Genomic DNA, 22233 nt, shown 5'->3' with positions numbered 1-22233 from the left:
ATCAATACAAAATAGACAGTCGGACAAACGCGGACCCCTGGACACACCAGAGGTGGGATCAGGTGCCTAGGAGGAGTAATCATCCCTTGTTGATATATAAAAAGGTGGATTCTAAGTATGTTCTCTCTATGATTTCTGCTTCCCTTAGCAATATATATTTCACGATAGAGCGCATTTAGTTTGACCTCATTTTTGGTACAAAAAACAAAAACGAACAGCCGTTTCAGTGAGGGTGTACCAGAAAATAAAGTATTCACATTTACAACGACCGAGTGAGGGTTCTTTAACAGAAAATAAACTATACACAGTTACAACGACCGAGTGAGGGTTCTTTATCAGAAAATAAACTATACACAGTTACAACGACCGAGTGAGGGCTCTTTATCATGCCAACGTCTAGCACGACAGGATATACCTCCGTTTTTTGAAGGTCATATCTGAGAGACCGGTAACTTTCACTTCTATCGACCCCCCCCCCTCCCCCCAATCAATTTAGAATTTGGAAGGTGGGCCAATTTGAATTCAAGAATTTTAAACAAATCATCCTCCAGCTTCCTAGCGATTACAGTGTTCGCCTCGCATGTAGAAGTCCGGGGTTCGAATCCAGACCGCGACAGTTAGTGACAATTCCATCATCAAACGCTCGGCATCAGATGTGAATGTCACGAGTCCTCGGAGTTAACTTTAAAAATGGATGCCCCGTGTCAAAGCAGGCCCGGCTCGCTAAAGAACCAGAACCCCCATCACTCAAGGGTCGTATGCACGGAACACAGGCCTACATTTTGAAGTCCTTTACCAGACTAGTTGATCTCTTCATACCAGTGGAAAATTCGAGAGAGAGATGTTAAATAAGATATAATCAATATTTCACCCCCCCCCCCCCCCATTATGAAAAAAAAACCCAGATACTACGTGCCTGTTTAATGACACTCTAAGTTTCTCTGCCTTGATATGCAACAATTTAAACCCAATACCTCACACAGTTTATCAGGTCTTGCTTGTAGCGGTATGATATCATTATCTCGCCCGAGGACACAATGCGCCTTACTCACCTTCTATGTATTTACTGTGAATTACAGGCAAAACAAATAGGTAAATTAGCTAGACTTTTTTTTTTCAGAAGTGCAAGTGAAGCTTGTGTATTGCGCCCCCTGGTGAGAAAATGGCATGATGAATACGTTATATATGCATGATTTATATCAATGTAGTTAACAATTTTTTTTTCTTGTAGATTGAGTTGAGTGGAATAATGAACCTTCAGATATCTATGTACATTCACACGTGCATGATTAAACGTGTGCTGCACTCACGCATGCGAGCTTTTCCTGTATTACGTGTTCGAGTCTTACTTCCTGAATGTTTTCTTGAACTAGTGAATTAGAAATTAAGTTAAACAAAACTTTCTTCCAGTGTTGTATTCAATGATGATATGCTGTTTGTCTTATGGATATTTATACCAAATCATCTGTACACAATTTGTGTTTTGGAGATTTATACAAAATTTGTGTTTGGACTCGTGGTTTTCCTTGTAGGGTAATCCGGTTTCCTTCCACGAAATGACCTCCTAGTGCCAACATCCGTGGAAGCCGGTGAATAGCACACACAGTGATAAATCGCATAACTCCTATAAGCAATACATGTACAAAATAGAGAGTTGGCAAACACGGGTCCCTGAATATACCAGAGGTGGGGTATACCAGAGGAGGAATAAGCATCTCCTGTCGACCGGTCACATCTCATAACTCATACAAGCAATACAAAATAGTTGGGTAAACACGGACTCCTGGAGAGGTGGGATCAGGTATCCTGGAGGAGTAAGCACCCCGTCCTATACCTTTATGAGGTGAACGGAGTAATCCGTAGTCAAAATCAGTGTGCCAAGAACGACCTAACATATAGAAGTTAACATTCCTTTTTATTTGCTGACAAGCATAAGTTGTGTAGACGTATTCGTCAGGTATATAACATACATATTGGACACGTATCTGTCTGGGTATAGGACGTAAATATTAGACACGTATCTGTCTGGGTATAGAACATACTTATTAGACACGTATCTATCTGGGTATAGGACGTACATATTAGACATGTATCTGTCTGGATATAGGACATACATATTAGACACGTATTGGTCATAAGTTCAACCCCAGGAAAGAGCCGGGTAAGAGCGGAAGTGGGTATCCAAATAAAGTAAAACTTAATGTGCTTTATATTAATCATTTCTTCACTTGGGTCAGTTATGTTCATTTAATAGTTCATTGCTATTTCCGTGCTATATATATTTAAGTCACAGATCACACCTAGTTTTTCACAATTTTTGCCAATAAATTCTGAAACGCTTGCTCTGGAGTTACTGCCCACATCTTAAATAGTGTCACATGTGAGTCCTTAACCTATAACAAAATGTGTGAATGTGTGTGGCTGAGTATGTGTGTGACTGAGTATGTGTATGGCTGAGTATGTGTATGAATGTGTGTGGCTGAGTATGTGTATGGCTGAGTATGTATGTGTATGTGTGTGAGGCTGTGAATGCATGTGTATGTGTGTGGCAGAGTATGTGTGTGAATGTGTGTGGTTGAGTATGTGTATGTGTGTGGCTGAGTAAGTGTATGTGTTTGGCTGAGTATGTGTGTGAATGTGTGAGGCTGAGTTTGTGTGTGAGGCTGAGTATGTGTGTGAATGTGTGTGGCTGAGTATGTGTATGTGTGTGGCTGAGTATGTGTGTGAATGTGTGAGGCTGAGTTTGTGTGTGAGGCTGAGTATGTGTGTGAATGTGTGTGAGGCTGAGTTTGTGTGTGAAGGTGTGTGAGGCTGAGTTTGTGTGTGAATGTGTGTGATGCTGAGTATGTGTGTGAATGTGTGAGGCTGTGAATGTGTATGGCAGAGTATGTGTGTGGCTGAGTATGTGTATGTGTGTGGCTGAGTATGTGTGTGAATGTGTGTGGCTGAGTTTGTGTGTGAGGCTGAGTATGTGTGTGAATGTGTTTGTGTGTGGCATAGTATGTGTGTGAATGTGTGTGGCAGAGTATGTGTGTGAGGCTGAGTGTGTGTGTGAGGCTGAGTATGTGTGTGAATGTGTGTGAGGCTGAGTTTGTGTGTGGGGTGAGTATGTTTACATTGCCCTTCAATTGAACAAACTTAAATCACCCAAGAATAGTTTGTACTTTGTTTAATTAAAATTTGCCACGTGGTTCTGCAGAAAATGAAAAGTTTATGGACAGACAGAAATAAGGTGATTAGAACAAGAGTACCGCAAACGGTACACGCCCGTGAAAATGGTTACATAAGGTGCTTTCCTGAAGACGTCACTTGTAGAAATTTGCTTCAGGTATCTTTTTTTTTGCAATATATTCTCAAAACAGACTAACTTCAACAACATGTCAAATTTCTCAAAAACTGACGAAAATCAAAATCCTTGCAACATCTTCAATTTCCATACAGACATTGTAAAACAAAATGATCCTCACTTGAAAATGGTGGGAGTACTTAGCCGGACAAATTATGTACCCTGCATTAAACAATAATTTTCAAATAAAGGTCCCAAAATCCTGCAAGAGAGGTTGAAATGGATAAACATTGTAACATGATCTCGAGTGATCCACAAAGAATCTACCTAGCAAGTTTCAGCTTGATATGTGAAGAGAAATGCAATTAGAACCAGAAAACCCCGAACAGACAGACCGACGTACAACCATCACTGTACCATAATACGTTTCCTCTAAAAATCGATCACTGTTCGTTATCTTCACCTTTCGTAAGGTAATATGTTCTAAGTGACGTTGACCTTCTAGACTGACCTTGTCTCAAAATTCCCAGTCCCAAGGAATGAATTATGATCAATTTCCGATGAAAAGTTTCGGATTTCAAAAAATTTGATGGGTTTCACATCAAAAACTCTTAAATTAATTAACATTTACAACTTCAAAGTGGCCTTGACCTTTCCAAAATGTCCTTGAGAGACTTGGGTCCAAAACTCCTCGTCTCATGGAGTGTTTGTGGTCAAATAAATTTCTAATGAAATGTTTGGAGGATACGAGCTCGGACAAAAGGACTTATAAGCACAGACACGACAGCAACTAAACCCCCCCCCCCTGAAATTATTCAGGGAGGATACGAATGACAGCACTGGTTAATAATACATAAATTTATTGTCATCTTTTGTAACACTTCAATACAAAGTTAAGCGTCCAGATTAAAATCTTTGATATGCAGTTCATGTGCTTTCGTCACATCTAGTTTACAAGTATGAAGCAGAATTTTACAGACATACACACAGAAAGTTCAAGCTAGGTTCTTTACGGTTCAGTGGCTACAACATAAGGAGTCTATATCAACGAGATACCAGTCAATATATCACGTATAACGATATACCGGTCAATATATCACGTATAACGATATACCAGTCAACATATCAAGTATAACGATACACCAGTCAATATATCACGTACAACGATATACCGGTCAATATATCACGTATAACGAGAAACCAGTAAATATATCACGTATAACGATATACCAGTCAATATATCAGACACCTAAACTATTCACCTTTTGCCCCCCCCCCCCTACCCAGTCGCCTTTCATGATATACTGTAAAGTCAAGTCCTCACTGCTATACAAAAATTGGACACATTCAAAGCCTGGGTCCTCTTTTGGTTGTATGATACAAGTACAGTTAAATCTCGTCATCTCAAAGTCGACGGAACACGAAATAAAAACATCAAGATATCTGAGGATTCAAGATATTGAGAGATAAATATTTAAAACATAAGTGTTTGGGACTTCTAAATCACTTTAACGTGTCCATATTCGAGATATCGGTGTTCGAAATATTGAAGTTCAACTGTATTTTAACCTGTATATAACTAATGAGAGAATTCCTCTACAGGTATCATGTATTGAACATGCGGTAGTTACATCACGTCTCAGAATAAACTCGGCTGATGATGCATCATGGGATATACAGTTCATGTATAAAATTGTACGATAGGTAGTGTAGAAGGAGAGGTTAACATAACAGTCTAGCAGACCTATGAGTAGGTGATATAAATGTATGTCTGCCCGGCACTGGTTAATATACAGTAGAAGACTAGCTTGTGAAATACTTGTTATTACTCGTCATAAAGCCATAAAATAAAAGTGTCATCCATAAATGTCTACCGTTAACACAAAGTAAAACTAGCATAATAAACATCCAGGCCTAGTGTTTCTATAGCAACAGCTAACAAAATAAACACCCAGGCCTAGTGTTTCTATAGTAATAGCTAGCAAAATAAACACCCAGGCCTAGTGTTTCTATAGCAACAGCAAACAAAAAAATTATGGTTCACACTCATTCCAAAAAATGAGGGAGGATTACTTCATGATGTTAGTATATAGGTATTGATACATAATGTTATTATTTGTACATACGTCTCATACATCACATGCAGTGTCAGCACAGTATTTATTTCATTACAGAGTTGTATAGCGAATCCACAAAAATATGGTTTTCAAGTGAAAGTGGTATTAAAAATTCATATATTAATATTGCATAATAATTCTATTATTTTAAACACACATATATCACAAATTTTGTGTTACAAAATACACACTATGCCATGACAATTCCATTTGATAAAGATGTACCATTAAGACAGGCCTCATGTATTCTATCTATTCTGAGTAGAAGGTGTTTTCTAAATCTTCTGGTTTAACAATTTTTTTAAAATAGAATGTTCTACAATGCTGGCATCACTCCTTCCACATGTTACATCATGTCTATAAATAACATGTCTATAAATACTAGGAGATGTCATCTTTGTATCTGATCCCTGTTTACTTTCTCCATTCAACCATGACATTCAGTCAAGCACACCTCTCATCTCTCTTAACAAAAAAAACAAAACAATCTGCTAAAACGCTTTCCTGATCCAAAACACATCCCAGATCCAAGTCACTGGAACGCTTGTCTTCATGGTCTTGTTTTGACCCGGACATTAGACATGGAAGCCATTATGAAATCACAATACATTTGACAGGCACTGTACGTAAACACTTGAAGCTGAAGAGTTAGAATGCTGAGGAAGACTCGCTGTCCTGGGGGTTGTCTTTATACCGCTGCTTCCGGAACTTAGCCAGCTTCTCTCGGGCTTCAGTTCACTCTTTCTCTTTCCGTAAAATATCCTCTTGGAATTGTAATTCCTGTCAAATTCATACGGAAAGAAAAATTTATGCAAGAAAAATCTAGATGATGAGGACAAAGCATATAAAAAAACTAAAGTGTAGCGTGTAATCCAACATGGCCGCCGTAGAAATATAGAGTTGAATTGATTTTGCTATTGGGAATTACAGAATTGAGTTGATTTCTCTATTGGGAATTACAGAGTTGAGTTGATTTTTTTATTGGGAATTACAGAGTTGAGTTGAGTTTTTTATTGGGATTTAAAGAGTTGAGTCGGAGAAAAAAGTACATAATCAATATGTAGCCACTCAAATGAAAACAGATCACATTTTTTGGCCACAATGAATGATAAATTCATTGAAAATTATTGCAACTTTCCGGTTAACCGTAGATTATCTCAAACCACGAAACATTTACATTCAATGTCTGAACTCCCGAATGCAAAACCTATTCTGACAACAAGCCTGTTTTCAGTTGAGATAGTTAAAAAATATAAATACAAACTACATGTATATACAATCATAATCTTGAATACTGAAGTGAGACAATCAATAGAATGAGAACACCAGATATAGGGCAGACTGACCTGTTTAATGCCGCCCACTTTACGGGAATCGACCGCCACATCTACGTAATCTTCATCTCGCTGTTTGGCCTGCTGGGCGGCCTTCACCAGGACCTCTGTCGCTCGCTTGACGGCGTCCCAAGCACCCTACAGAGGAAGTACACAGGAAAAGGAGGTTGAATCAATACAGAGGAAGTACACAGGAAAAGGAGGTTAAAATCAATACAGATAAAGTACACAGGAAAAGGAGGTTAAAATCAATACAGAGGAAGTACACAGGGAAGGGAGGTTCAAATCAATACAGAGGAAGTTCACAGGAAAAGTAGGTTAAAATCAATACAGAGGAAATACACAAGAAAATGGAGGTTAAAATCAATACAGAGGAAGTACACAGGAAAAAGGAGATTAAAATCAATACCGATAAAGTACATAGGAAAAGGAGGTTAAAATCAATACAGAGGAAGTACACAGGGAAAGGAGGTTCAAATCAATACAGACGAAGTTCACAGGAAAAGTAGGTTAAAATCAATACAGAGGAAGTTCACAGGAAAATGGAGGTTAAAATCAATACAGAGGAAGTACACAGGAAAAAGGAGATTAAAATCAATAACATTCAGTCAGTGTCCAATATTTGCCAATGGAAATAACTCTGAATTTAATCAAACTGTATCACAAGTTGACTTGGAGTCTCTCAAGACTGTAGTATGAAGGGACTTTTATTTTCAATACTGCATCTGTATTTATAACGAGTCCAAAAGCTTACACAGTTTTCGTTTGCAAATTAGTTAAACAATATCTTTGAGCTTGCCATGGGGGGTGTTGTTTGGTTCCAGTCATTGACAGGTAACACTGAACGATATGTCTATCACAAAAGAAACATTGGGAGACAAAAACGAAAATCCAGATAATTTACTTACAATGCATCAACACTGAATACTGTCTGACAACAAAGACTGAACGAATTAGCAGAGAAAAGGAACAAAGTTTCCTGTAAAACTAATTCTGTTTTTATTCTATAAGTAACTGTAAAAAATATGTAGTATGTAAGCATGTAGACAGGATATCTGTAATGGACTCCTACTTACCTGAAGTCGCTTGATAGCAACCGAGTCCGGGTCAGCCTTGACCCTACATGCCACTAACAGATAGGCTGTTGACCCCGCAACCTCTTTCGCTGAGGCAATCAGCCGCTCCTCCGTGGCGTGACCCTGGACCATGGCATTGGCTGACTCGCTTAAGCTGTGTGTTGCTGCCGTCACCATTTTGGCCTGTCAGTGAAATTTTAGTGCATTAGAAGTGCAAGTGTGCTCAACTCCCTCAAATTGCCAATAATCTGCTGGAAACGTAAAAAGCTGGGGGTATTTACACTAAACAAACGACTACAAGATTTTCATGTAAATCAATACTGTTGTGTAAACTAAACATTGAATATGATGGACTGTCATGTAAATTAAAACAATGGCTGATATAGAGTGTTGTGGTTTATTTATCAGTGAAGGGTTGGGGTTCTGCTCATCGTTCACAAGTTATGTATGGTGTAAATAATAGAAACATTCACTAGCCTAATGTACTGAGATGAGACATTCACTAGTCTTCCGTACTGAGATCAGACATTAACTTGCCTCGTGTACTGAGATCAGAAATTCACAAATCTCGCATATTGAGATAAGAAATTCACTAGTCTCGCATACTGAGATCAGAATTTCACTAGTCTCGCATACTGAGATCAGAAATGCACTAGTCTCGCATACTGAGATAAGAAATTCACTAGTCTCACATACTGAGATCAAACATTCGACAGTGTCGCATACTGAGATCAGAAATTCACTAGTTTTGTGTGCTGGGATCAAACATTCACTACTCTTCCGTACTGAGATCAGAAATTCACTAGTCTCGTGCACTGAGATAAAAAAAAAATCCACTAGTCTTGCATACTGAGATCAGAAATTCACTAGTCTCGCATACTGGGATCAGAAATTCACTAGTCTCGCATACTGAGATCAGAAATTCACTAGTCTCGCATACTGGGATCAGAAATTCATTATTTTCACATACTGAGATCAGAAATGCACTAGTCTATCGTACTGAGATCAGAAATTCACTAGTCTCGTATACTGAGATCAGGAATTCAATAGTCTCGCATACTGAGATCAGGAATTCAATAGTCTCGCATACTGAGATCAGAAATTCACTAATCTCGCATGCTGAGATCAAAAATGCACTAGTCTCGCATACTGAGATCAGAAATTCACTAGTCTCGTATACTGAGATCAGAAATTCACTAGTCTCGTATACTGAGATCAGAAATTCACTAGTCTCGCATACTGAGATCAGAAATTCACTAGTATCGTATACTGAGATCAGAAATTCACTAGTCTCGCATACTGAGATCAGAAATTCACTAGTTCCGCGTACTGAGATGAAACTTGTGCATATCGTTGCTATACTGAGATTAGACTTGTGCGTCTCATTGACGTACTGAGATGAGACTTGTGTATCTCGGGTGAGACTTACCGCTGATATGAGTCCTTCCGACCACTGTCCATCGTCGTCCAGAATCTGGGATTTGTGGTACGTGGCACCAATCTGTGTTTACAGAAAAATTAGAGTCAGCATATTTCTGTATCATCACAGATTTCACATGTATCAACTAACAGTTTTTCTACACAATGATTTTACATGGATTAACAATCAGCTTTTCTACACAATGGTTTCACATGGATTAACAAACAGTTTTTCTACACAATGATTTCAAATTGCTTAAACAATCAGTTTTTCTGCACAATGATTTCAAATTGATTAACAAACAGCTTTTCTAAGCAACTACTGGTTTTTATTGTCATAATTTGATGAAACTTCCATGAAAGAATAAGATCTCATTTACTCTCTATAAGACCGAATACGTCTCATCAATAGCTGTTCATACCCATGTAATGTTGTGTGTTGATAAATCAACATTTTTTGATTAGCAAATTGAGACTGTCAATTAATATATTACGCATTGCGTCAAGATTTACTTCTTCAAATTAATATTTAAAATGTATACTGTAGTTTATTCAACTTTAGCATATTCATTTTATAACTTTAATAAAAAAAAATTCTATTTCAAGTTTCCTACCCTTGCTAAAATCAGAAGAAAATGGCGAGAAATTGTTAATCCGTGTACATATAATGTTATATCATAAACAGACTTAGAGAAAGATAATTATGAATGCTAATTAAGATAATTATGAATGCCAATTAAGATAATTTTGAATGCCAAATTTTGGCTATGTCTAAATGTGAAGCTTTACGTATTGTTCAAAAAAATGTAACAATCAATTTGACTTAGTGTCTGATTTATTTTTATATCTACAAAAACTAGGTATACCTTAAGCGGAATAAACATACAGACATACTGATTTAAAGTATGAGACCGATTGAATGCAGGATCGGATCAGTCAATGTTGGAATTGGCTTGCAGTCATTTCAAACATCTCCGTGATTTGAAACTGGCGGTGTGATTCGGAACAGACCTATGAACTCGTGTATGAGAAATGCAAAGATTGGTGATATTTACAACGATTTAAATAATTTTGCATTAAAAAAAAACTTCTGATCTTCCCACAAGACGATTGAAACCGGAATTATCTTCGTGGTACCGCCAGTAATCGTTAATGAAAATGTGATCCGATACTGGGCAAACGACAGAATATTTACTCTTGAAATAGCAATTACACATCTATAATTCCAATGTCATTTATTAGAATTGTTTCCATTGGACACAAATAAAGCTGAACAGGAGTTTATACATCAATAAATCCGAAAACGCAATGTATTCATACACGCCTGAAAACAAATAACATAGTGCGGGGAAACTATTCAAATTTTTGCAATTGTTAATAAAGTGAATGAATTGGAATTATAAGAATCAAACATTCTTTTTGAAGAATTTATCGATGTGTAAACTCCGGACATTTTACTCACAAACTTAACATAAAAGTGCTTCGCACTTCTATTCAGTTTGTGAGTAAAATGTCCGGAGTTTACACATCGATAAATTCTTCAAAAAGAATGTTTAATCCTATAATATACAAATACAATTTTGAATATATTCAGTGAGATTTGTTATCCATTTCTTCATCAAATAATGAACTTGTACATGTATACACAATGCTTCGAACACACGAACTAAACAATATACATGTGTAACCGAGCAGCAATATCATCACATTTGGGGTATAAACAAAGGGTCAAACAGAAACACCGCCTGTATATTTACTAAATTAGCAATACGTATATTCAATGGGGCATTAGCTATCATTTTGTCATCAAAAAGTTTAATTCAATGAAAATTGCTCAATATTATATATTTCAGCAATAAAGGCACGGTTTAATTATTTCAAACACTTTTTATCTTCAAAGCAGGCACATGAATTATGTATTATTGCGATTCGTATGTTAGTGTTTTTAATTCTAAATTTTTGTCATTTGCTTTCAAACAATCGGTCTTTTAAAATACGGTCTACAAAATTCACCAAAATGCCATCGGGTTCGTTGAATGTGTAAACGTTCGTGACTCGTGAATAACGTTTCTAACGTTATTTGAAGTGGGCTGGGGAATTACCTTAAATAATTATTGTCTTGCAAGGCAATTGTTCTTTCAGGTATATTTCTATACTCCAAAAGCGATCACCTCTTGTTTTTGTTCAAAATAAATGTTTTTATTAGTCATTAACATACACCTATATATCATAGTTTTATGCCATTGAGAACTTTTGAGTAAACAAGATTACCATCATTTCACAGCTAATGTATCTTCTTGAAAAAATAGAATATTGGTTATTTTACACTATCAGGTGATTTTGAATTGATGTTTCATTGTTTTACAATACAAAAGTTTAGGAAAGCAAAAAAGAAAATAATAATAATAATAATCGTTCGCTTTGTGCTTTTACCATGCCGTTTGAACATTATGTTGAAAAACAAATATAATATTATATAGTAAATCGCTCGTTCGCCCCAGATTTGTGGTTATTTGTCCGAAGAAGAAGACATTTTATTGGTTTCGCCCAAATGATAAAAAAATGGAAACAACGTTCTGCCTCATATTATAATCTGTATTCAGCTGTACGTGTTTAAAACGACAAATATTTTGTGTAATACCCTCATTTTGCATTGTAAAATCATTATTCTTTTTGTGTGTACTTTACGGACGGTTCCTAAATGTATAGTCTAAGCATAACACAATAACAATCACACTACAGCCCGAAAAGATAACATCATTGCACCTACCAACTTAACGCGCCTGGGGAGAATTATTGCTGTTAATTGAAATATCTCCATTGTAAGACATGCATTAATTCTTTCTCAGATCATATCGTGGTATTTAAATTTTATTTCAAAACTTCAATACACAACAGGTTTGATTTGGTAGAAACAAGACCGAACTTCGGAAAACTGACTTGTCACTCTATATTGATTATGTAGAACCGGTTTTTTGACTTTTTTTCATTATGAGGAATTAAATGACATCTTTAAAGCAATACAAGCTGTAACTGACATATATAAATTGAAACGTAAAGAAACAAATACAATAACACACTGGTGACTGGATATCTATAATCTCATTGAATCAGAGTGGGTCCGAAGCAATAAACCCCTCAAAAATGTCATTCATGAATCATTGCCTCCCCAACAGTAATTAAGTTCGCAATGCCCGATGTATTAACCTCGAAAGTGGCGGATTTAAGGTAAATATAGAAGAATGTAAACGATAAACGAAGCAATAATTTCGTCCACTTTCGGAGAAATAAACAACAACATCTTTTTATTTATTCAATTACATTTTATTGAGAAAACTTACATCCCCCCCTAAAAAAAAACCTTCAAGTTTGCGTCATTTTATCAACAAAAAATGACAGAAAATAGTAAAAATTACTGCAAAAGAGACATATTTCTAGCCCTATAAAATCTGTAGAATCCAGGAGTCTTAAGGGTCCCAGTTCCCTGGTAGAGGCCCCCGAATGCTCAAGGATTATAGAGATAATATAGGGCTTGAAATATGTCTCCTATGTAGTGAATTTTACTATTTTCTGTCAATTTTGATAAGGTGAAATTAATATATTGTCAAATATTTTAAGTTTTTTTCCAAAAAAATATAAGCTTTTCCAATGAAAGTAATTCTATAAATCAAAAGATCTTTTAATCGTTTATTTATTTTGTCGAGAAGAGACCATGCTTTCCCTTCAATCAAAACTTTTTAGGAGGATGTACCGGCCTCAAAACCGCCACTGTATGCTGAGTGCTTACGGTCGTAGCGGTGAGGGTTCTTTGACGTGTGAAAGCCTGTCAAGACACGGTACCTCCGTTTTTAATCAAAAGACCCATTATTTTTACAGTTAAATGCCGAGCGTATGGCGAAGGAATAATCAATGCCGATGTTTACATCACTGCTATATAGGTCGCAGTATGAACGAATACAATGGGCGTGGTTTGTGACGATGATCTAATTATAAATTATAATTAATGTGCAGTCAATCTGATTAAAATCAAGTATTTTATCCGCTCCGCTAATACGCAATATTTGTGTAGCCACATATATTACCGGAATGGATCAAAGATCTCATTTCAATCCGATTGATGTGCAGTTTACAAAATTACGGGAGCGGATCAAAGATCTGATTTTAATCCGAATGTTGTACAGTTTATAAAATTCCTTAACGCCACTTGCTACAAAGATTTTTTCTCTCTCAAAATGATGAACCTAAATGTATAGGTATTTTTTCTGAGTAAAATGAATTCAGTATACAGTATCGAATGTATTCTATTTCGTGATTTCTTAGTTCAGTACAAAATAGGGAATGATAAATAAAAACATTTCAAGGTCTGATCACCATATAATTTTAGTCCATTATCTTCTTAATCATCTCTTACCATGTCACTCTATTCCAGGGGGAGACATATTCTTTTAGTACTTCCGTCTGTCACAAAATCATGTGAATGCTTCTCTTCCTGTATGGCTTATCGGATATACTTGAAACTTTGTACAATGCTTCAGTGTCATTTGTAGATTACATATTGTTGGGACAGGAGGATCCGATTATTTTTCTAAAATTTATGGTGGATCTAAGAGGGGTGGAAGGTGTAAAATAGCCTGTGAACACTTCTCCTATATGACTTATCGGACATACTTGAAACTCTGTACAAGGCAGGCCGTATTGCCATTTGTAGATATGCAGTCGGGACACGACGATCCAATTGTTATCTTTAAAAGTTATAGTGGATCTAAGAGGAGTGAAGGGTGTAAAACATCTTTTGAACACTCCCCTCTCCTAATATGGCTTATCAGACAACCTTGAAATATGTACATTGCTTAATTATCATTTAATGATTTTACATTGTTCTGACCCAGGAATCAAATATTTTTCTATTTACAGCGGATCAAAGAGGAGTGTTTTATAGGTTGATATTATAGGTCACAATGACATTAGTCACATCGATGATCAATATTTTCTCCATCTTTTTCCACAATGCACAAAGTGAAGTCCATCATATCTATGTCCCTGCTCATGCTTTCTCCTCCATACTATAAAGTACACTAAGGGGAGGTGGTTTTGTACTGCGGTAGATTTTCGGGTTATGTACAGCTGATGTAACGATCATCGTCTCACGTCCCTTGATGACTATATATTTAAAACAGCTTTGAAAGTTTCATTATCTTTGAATTCGTTTTTCTGGACCGCACACCAGAATTATCTGGCTACCAAAGTTGTCTACGTGACTCGTCCATAACGCATGCCCTACTTAAACAGGACATTCGTATTTTCCAACAGTTCCTTCTATAACTGGTCTAGCTGAAGAATTTGTTCTTCCTCTGGATCCCAATTGCAAACATTATATGCAAAAAAGAGCCCTTATAGCGGCTAATTTCTTTTCCGATTAGTTGAACTTCTGTCGCCATATTTCAATGGGAAAATTACGCCTATAAATTTTCAACTGAGTCTAAACAAGATTTCACTAACGTACAATGTATTTACTCATAATTAATCTGTTTAGCATAAAATCGATGTCCGTGTAAAATATATTCAACAATCCATGATGAGCATTATCAATCGTATCCATTCCTATCAGCATAACCTACTATATTCTATTATAATTTATATACATGTAATTGTATGCAACATTTACTACTATTATTGTGTAAATATTTCTACATGAAAAAACCAAAAACCGTTTTCCTATCGAGTAGGTTTACGCAGTAAGCATCAAAAGATTGCATGGACACCAGATAAGATAGATAAGGTATACACAAAGACTAGTAACCAAATGTCCATCAATTGCTAGCGTCCATTTCTTCTGATTGACATCGGTTCACCGACCAGGTAAATTTGAAGGCGGTGCTTATTTTCTCGGTCTTTAAGCACTTTCAATTTCGGGTTTTGCAGAAAATGAAAATGTGAAAAGTTTATGGACAGACAGACATAAGATGGTTAGAACAACAGTACCACAAACGTTACATAATACGCCCATCAGACAGTGACAACAAGAGAACCGCAAACGTTACACAATACGCCCCTTAGGCGGTGACAAGAGTACCCCAAACGTTACATGATACGCCCATCAGACAGTGACAACAAGAGTACCCTGAACGGTACATAATATACCCATCAGACAGTGACAACATGAGTACTGCACACAGTATATAATACACCCGTGAAAATGCTAACATAAAGTTCTTTCCTTAAGACATAATTTGTAGAAATTTGCTTCAGGAAGTGTCAGCCATCATCAGGCTGTGATATACTTTCTTTGCATAATATGAATATTTCCTAAGAAAAAGGACTAAATTCAGCAACCTGTAATTTTCTTAAAAATTGAAGAAAATCAAAATCCTTGCCACCTGCACATATTCCATACCCATACAAATACTGTGTAAAAATAAGAAGGTTCTCACTTCAAAACTCTAGAAGGAAAAAAAACCCAGACAAATCATGCAATCCCCATGTAATAATTCCTCAAAACTAAGTGCAATAACGTGTAATTTGCTCAACAATTGAAGGAAATCAAACTCCGTGCCACATGCACATCTTCAATACCTATATACACACTTTGTAAAACAAGAAGGTCCTGACTAAAACACTGGGGAGAAGTCTGCTAACAAATCAGTGACTATCTGTGCAATATATTCTCAAAACAGACTACGTTCAACAACCTGTAAAATTTCATTTCCATACAGACATTGTAAAACAAAATGATCTAAAGCAAACTGACCCTCACTTGAATATGGTGGGAGGAGTTAGGTGGACAAATTATGTACCCTGCATTAAACAATAATTTTCAAATAAAGGGCCAAAACTCGAAATGAATTAAATTTGCTATAAGATCTAGAAGCTACATAGCAAGTTTCAGCTTTATATGTGATAGAAAAATGAAATTAGAAATAGAAAACCCCAGACAGACGGACGTACAGATATATCTGTACCATAACACGTTTCGTTTAAAAACGGGCGTATATAAACTTGAAATAAGGAACCCACTCCTTATCAAAGATATTTGTTTTGAATGACCTTGACCTTTACCAAATTACCTTGAGTGACATTTGTCTGAAAGACTCATTTCAATGCTACATATTTGTGTGATATGTGATCAATTCTTATTCTGGGACTATTGAAATAAGGAACTCCCTCTGACACCGGTTGACAGGGGATACTTACTCCTCCCAGGCACCTGATCCCACCTCTGGTGTGTCCAAGGGTCCGTGTTTGCCCAATTATCTATTTTGTATTTCTTATAGGAGTTTTGAGATTGATCACTGTTCGTTATCTTCATCTTTTGCAAGGCATTATGTTCTAAATGACCCTAACCTTCTAGACTGACCTTGGTCCAAAATTCCCAGTCCCAAGGAATGAATTATGATCAATTTCCTATGAAAAGTTTTGGAGATAAGTTTATATTTAAAAAACTGTTACATTAGTGAACATTTACGTGTGCAAAGTGACCTTGACCTTTCCAAAATGTCCTTGAGAGACTTGGGTCCAAAACTCCTCGTCTCATGGAGCATCTGTGGTCAATTAAATATATAATGAAATGTTTGGAGGATACCAGCTCGGACAAAAGGACTTATAAGCACATACACGACAGCGACTAAATGACCCCCCCCCCCCCCCACGCCCCCACCCCCCAAAAAATACTTTATCTGTGTTTATTTTGTAGGACGGTGGAATGTTGTGATGTTATTGATGGTAACAGAAGACTGTGACATTGAATCTGAAGATATGTGATGGAGGCAAGCCGTTTGAGGTCACTCTCTGTTACAGTACATGTACTACATATCTAAGTAAGTACTCAGTAATAAAGTAAGACTGAATTCTAAATCACGTTTATCTATAATACACACATTGACAAATTATATGCATCTCGAAACAAAATAAACAAAATCAGAATAATATTTAAGTACTAGTAACACAGCCAAATTAGTCCACAAAATATTGTATATAGACAACTAGTGACACAGTCAAATTAGTTCACAAAAGATTGTGTATAGATAACTAGTATACAGTCAAATTAGTCCACAAAAGATTGTGTATAGATAACTAGTAACACAGTTGCCTCATGTACAACTTTGGACAGTGAGTAAACATTTTAATCCTATGTTTCACACTTTTATTTTTACACATCAATTATCATTGTTGCATAAAATTTTGTGTTTTTGCTATAGGGAGTTACATTTATGGTGTGTGTGTGTGTGTGGATGGGTGGGGGGTAAATAAGTAAACTGTTAGAAAAGTAGCCGTACATGTATACAGAATAACATATCAACCTTTAGTTTTGTCATATGGACATAATTATTTCACATTAGACTAAGAAAAAAATTTAACGCGATTTCATCATCAGGTAGAATATGTTCCTTTTATCTAATTTCATTAGTTTCCTGTCCGAATCGTTTATTACAATGATATAGACCTGTGTGTATTTCAAAATACCTTATTATCATTATACATATAACTCTATAACAATTATGAAATGAATTCATTTATTAAAAAATCTTATTTTGATAGTGCTACATAATAGAACCAAACTCCCTAATGCCATATATTTGGGTTCTGTGCAAACAACGAAATTTAGCGGGGTTACCAATACAACTAAATTTTCACATAAATAGAAATAAGAATGTTATCAATCAAGAGGTTAAATTCATGGTGAATTAACACATCTGTAGTTTGGCATCCACCATAAAAAAGTAGTCTATCGAATTAGGCACCCCTCGGCCCTCGAAGTCTTTTTATGTACTGCAATAGCGATTTCAACATGTTCATCAGTGCCAAGAAAACTGAATCTACGGAGATGAAATATGTGAAGCCAAATATCCATTAAATTCAACGACCTTTAGATAATTAAAGAATTTATACAGTGTGATAACGTGTACAGAAAAAGTATGGAAGTAAAGGCGCAGATGATGGGTGGATCTCGATTGTATCTGGAGTGGATTGGAGGACTTAACATTGTAATTGTTTGATCAAATGACTAAAACTATTTAACTAGTGCAAGGTTTTTGTAACTGTTTCTAACATGGTTGTATATATATTTAGGTTCATAAATTGAGCATATAATATATTTGAAATTTTGGGGGCAAAATCGAGTGACGTACGTCTAGCCCGATTCCGACGATGGCGCAGATCCGATTTTATTGTAATACTATTGTTTGAAATAATAGTATTTCATTAACTTTGAATAATTACTGGTCTCGTAAAAAGAAAATAGAACAATCCCCAACTATAATATTTAAATATTACTATTTGTAGTAAACCTATAGATTGAAAAAAAATTCAGATGTCGTGCATGGAATGTGAAATTTCGGTTATTTGCAGAACATAAAAAATAAAAATTATCATATCCCCCATGCCTCGATCCAAAAAACCTCTTAACCTCTATATAGTATTTAGAAAGCTAATTACCAATTCATTAACATTTATTGGATCGAGGCCTTGGGGGTTATACTAATTGTTGGTGCATAATATTGGAAATTATCAACTTTTACAAAAATAACAGAACTGTTATAGGTTCTGCATGTTATAATTTCAATATGCGTGAATTTACGCGGGAAAAACACACTGGATTTACAAAGAAGAAAGTCTAAACTATTCCATATGATGGAGTTTTGGAATGAAGATACCTTATTTTACTCAAAATTACAGGGCCATATTTGGGTATCCGTGGCTCTTGTTCTTTGTTTTTTTTTTCAGATTTTTGGAAAAGATTTGTTACATTTGCGGATAAAGTTGCGGGAGAAGGACAAGGTGAATTTACTCCTAGGTACCATCAGAGCGTCACGTGCGGATTCTACGATTTAGAAATATTGTGGTAGTTTTCTTAGGTTCCAAAAATGGGCGAAAACTCAAGGAATTAAGGACCGTGAATTATTCCCTTCTAACATTTTACATGTGTCAATTTATTTAGCGTGTTTAGCACAACAAGCTAAGTGACCATCTCCTGTTACCGAAGCATTTTATGAAATAAAATGGGCTCGTGCTATAGATGTTTTGCACACTCGGTGCCACCATATTTAATTACCTAATCATATATGCGTGGCAAAGGTCATAGGGGAAAAACGACGTAATCATGGACGCAGCTTTTGACAAATCAACTGTGTATTGCTTTTTCCCCCAAAGTTTTTAATGATTTATCTCTTATATTATGATAGAATTTGTTTACATAATAGGTAAAGAGGACCAAAGGTTTACTTTAGCATATCTTTTATGGTAAAGTTCCTGTCTAGAATTTCTATGAGAAACTATTTATTGCCACTAAAGTTGCTTTTTATAACCATGTTTGAAGATTCCATTTCATAATAAAAAAAAATCATTTTAACACTAACAAATCTTCATTTTGAATTCTGAATTGTACAAAAATGTAAAATTTCGAGATTACCCCTCTACCGACTACTGAACCCATTGTATTGGAATGTTTTTGTTTGGGGGAGGGGTATTATTAATGGTAATTATACAAAAAAAGATTATAATTGCATTACAACAAATCACGGCAGTATTAGCCAGGCATATCATAGCGTCCCTTACCAACGGGGGGGGGGGGGGGGGTTTACAAAATATAAATGTTGACAACTACTACGATCTATACAGTTAATAGTTTTTAAAAGAAAATTTTACAAAAAGGGGGCGAGATTATACGCACGACGACACATTTTGAAAATCACTTGTAGTCTACATAGTTATTGAAAGTCTGGAATAATTAAGGGCTTTTCCGACCCCCTTCTCTCCTTACACTCGTCAAATACACCTCCATATACTTACATTCGTCTAATACAAACCCTCCTTTCTTAAAATCGTTTAATACCCCCTCCTTTTTCTTACAATCGTCTTATACATCCCTTTCTCCTTACACTCGCAAAGAGAAGGCGGTTGTTTAAATCAGACTGTTGAAAATGGATTGACTAACAGTTGGGTATTGGGTGGTGAACCTAAATTGCCTGGTTTATAATTAGTATCTTTATTATTTGCAATAAGGTTTCTAGCTTTAATATATATAGGCTTACATATGTTATACCTAAAAGTGGACTTTGAACTGGTCATTTGTCAAAGTTAGAGATAAATTAAATAATTGTGTAGACATCTATATTTTTTTTTATTTGTCAGAAGCTTATAAGATTTAAAATCATACAAATTAAATATATTTCTAACTCTGTCCCATGGGCAAGTAGAATACATTTATAATTGGGAAAAGAATATCGTGCGGATAGGAGTTCTAATATAAGCGCGAACGTCGTGCAAATATTGAAAATGATGAGCAAGACAGTCATGCTGATAGACACTTAAATAAAAACAGCCAAACAACTCGTAAAACTTAATTCAATCCAAACTTCAAAATCCTTGATTGTGTGAGGGGTGGCTTAATTCATAGGTTCAAACTTAATTACTACTCAGTACTGTATACCACATAATAGAGAGAGATGAGGGGGGTGTAAGCCGATAAATCAAACCACTTTGTAATTTTGAAAGAAAAAAGACACATTGTCAATAAAATTATTGAACTGTTATCACTTCTCTATGCAATGTACTACTTCACTGGGTTAACTTTAGAGAGATTTTTAATTCGATAAAAAACATAGCAAGTGAAAGTAGCGAGCGCGAGCACACATAAACAACCTATACTTCACCAGCTCAAATTAAACAAATGTGAATGAAACATTCTACTCTGCAACTCTTAGTGGTAACTTTAAAGTGTATTTTTTTTTTACGAATGGTATTTTCTATCATCTTACATGATTAAACAAACTATGTTGGCGAGCAGCCGTCGTCGTTCGCTGTTTCACATTGACAAAGGATTCGGATGTAAGATTTTTTCCCCTATGACCTTTTGACCTAGCATGACGTTAGAGTGTGCAAAACATCTATTGTTGGGTATCCGTCCCCGACCGATAACCATTTTGTGATTAACATTTTAGAGGGATTTAAACGTATATTATCCAAGTCTTTTACAAAAAAGAACCTATTACAGTTGATATTTTGCAGAAAATGTATCTGAAATTGTTTGACCACAACACTCTTTATAATCAACGCACTACATGTATGTGTTTACTATCATTTGCAGGATTTTTACGGAGTAAAGAGCTCATTAATATTAACATATCACATGTGTCATTTTTCAGTGATCATGTTGAAATATCGAATCTAGTAAAACAAAGGTATATATAGAGAGGGGACCAGAGTCGTGATCGCAAGAGTGTTTTCTGATTTGTGTCCAGTCAGTAATCTTGAATTATATCTTAGTTTAGCAGGCATTCAAGACGATTCTCAGGATTTTGTGTTTTGTGCCGTTACGAAAACTGACAATGGTTTCACAATGCGTAATTGTGGTAAACCTCTTTCCTATACTAGAGTGCGGGAATTTTTCATTAAAGCATTTACAGAAACTGTTGATAATATTAAGCAAAATGGATTACACAGTCTGCGATCTGGTGGTTCGCAGGATACCGGATAGACTTTTTACGAGACAAGGACGGTGGCGGTCGGAATCATAGGGGCTAAACCCGTTTTGAGCCCGAACTCTGTGATACAATATGATATAGATTAAATTGATGGTATCACAAAGTTCGGGCTTAGAACGGACTTAGCCCCTGTGGTCGGAATCCGCAAAAGATGGTTATATCAAGGATCCGCTCACAGACCGTTGAAATGTATCTAAAAATCTTGGACTTTAATTATTTGTGGTTAAAGTAACAGTGATTTCTATGATATATTTTTATATGTATTGATACAATTTATTACAGTTGGATTCATTAGATGTGATTAATGTGATAGTATCTTTTCCCCGTTCTTCGTGTTTGAGCTGCTGCGTGTCGTTGCTAATGCATTTAGTGTGTTGTGTTCTTTTTATTACTGATCTTATATCAGAAATGATTGGGTTTTAAAGGAGAAATGAGATTTCTTTTTCTTTTGAGGAACGAATTAGACAGAAATCAATTTCTTCTTGGTAATTATAATGAATGGATTGTTCCGGATATTTCAAG

At 35.8% G+C, this 22233-nt stretch overlaps 1 pseudogene; it reads right to left on the bottom strand.

Annotated features, from left to right (window-relative positions):
* Positions 1-5913: 5913 nt before the first annotated feature.
* LOC130049386 (talin-2-like) lies at positions 5914-9320 on the bottom strand (annotated as a pseudogene).
* Positions 9321-22233: the final 12913 nt, after the last annotated feature.

Source organism: Ostrea edulis, chromosome 8, assembly GCF_947568905.1.
Source record: "Ostrea edulis chromosome 8, xbOstEdul1.1, whole genome shotgun sequence".
NCBI lineage: Eukaryota > Metazoa > Mollusca > Bivalvia > Ostreida > Ostreidae > Ostrea > Ostrea edulis.
This window is presented reverse-complemented; position numbering and strand designations above follow the sequence as displayed.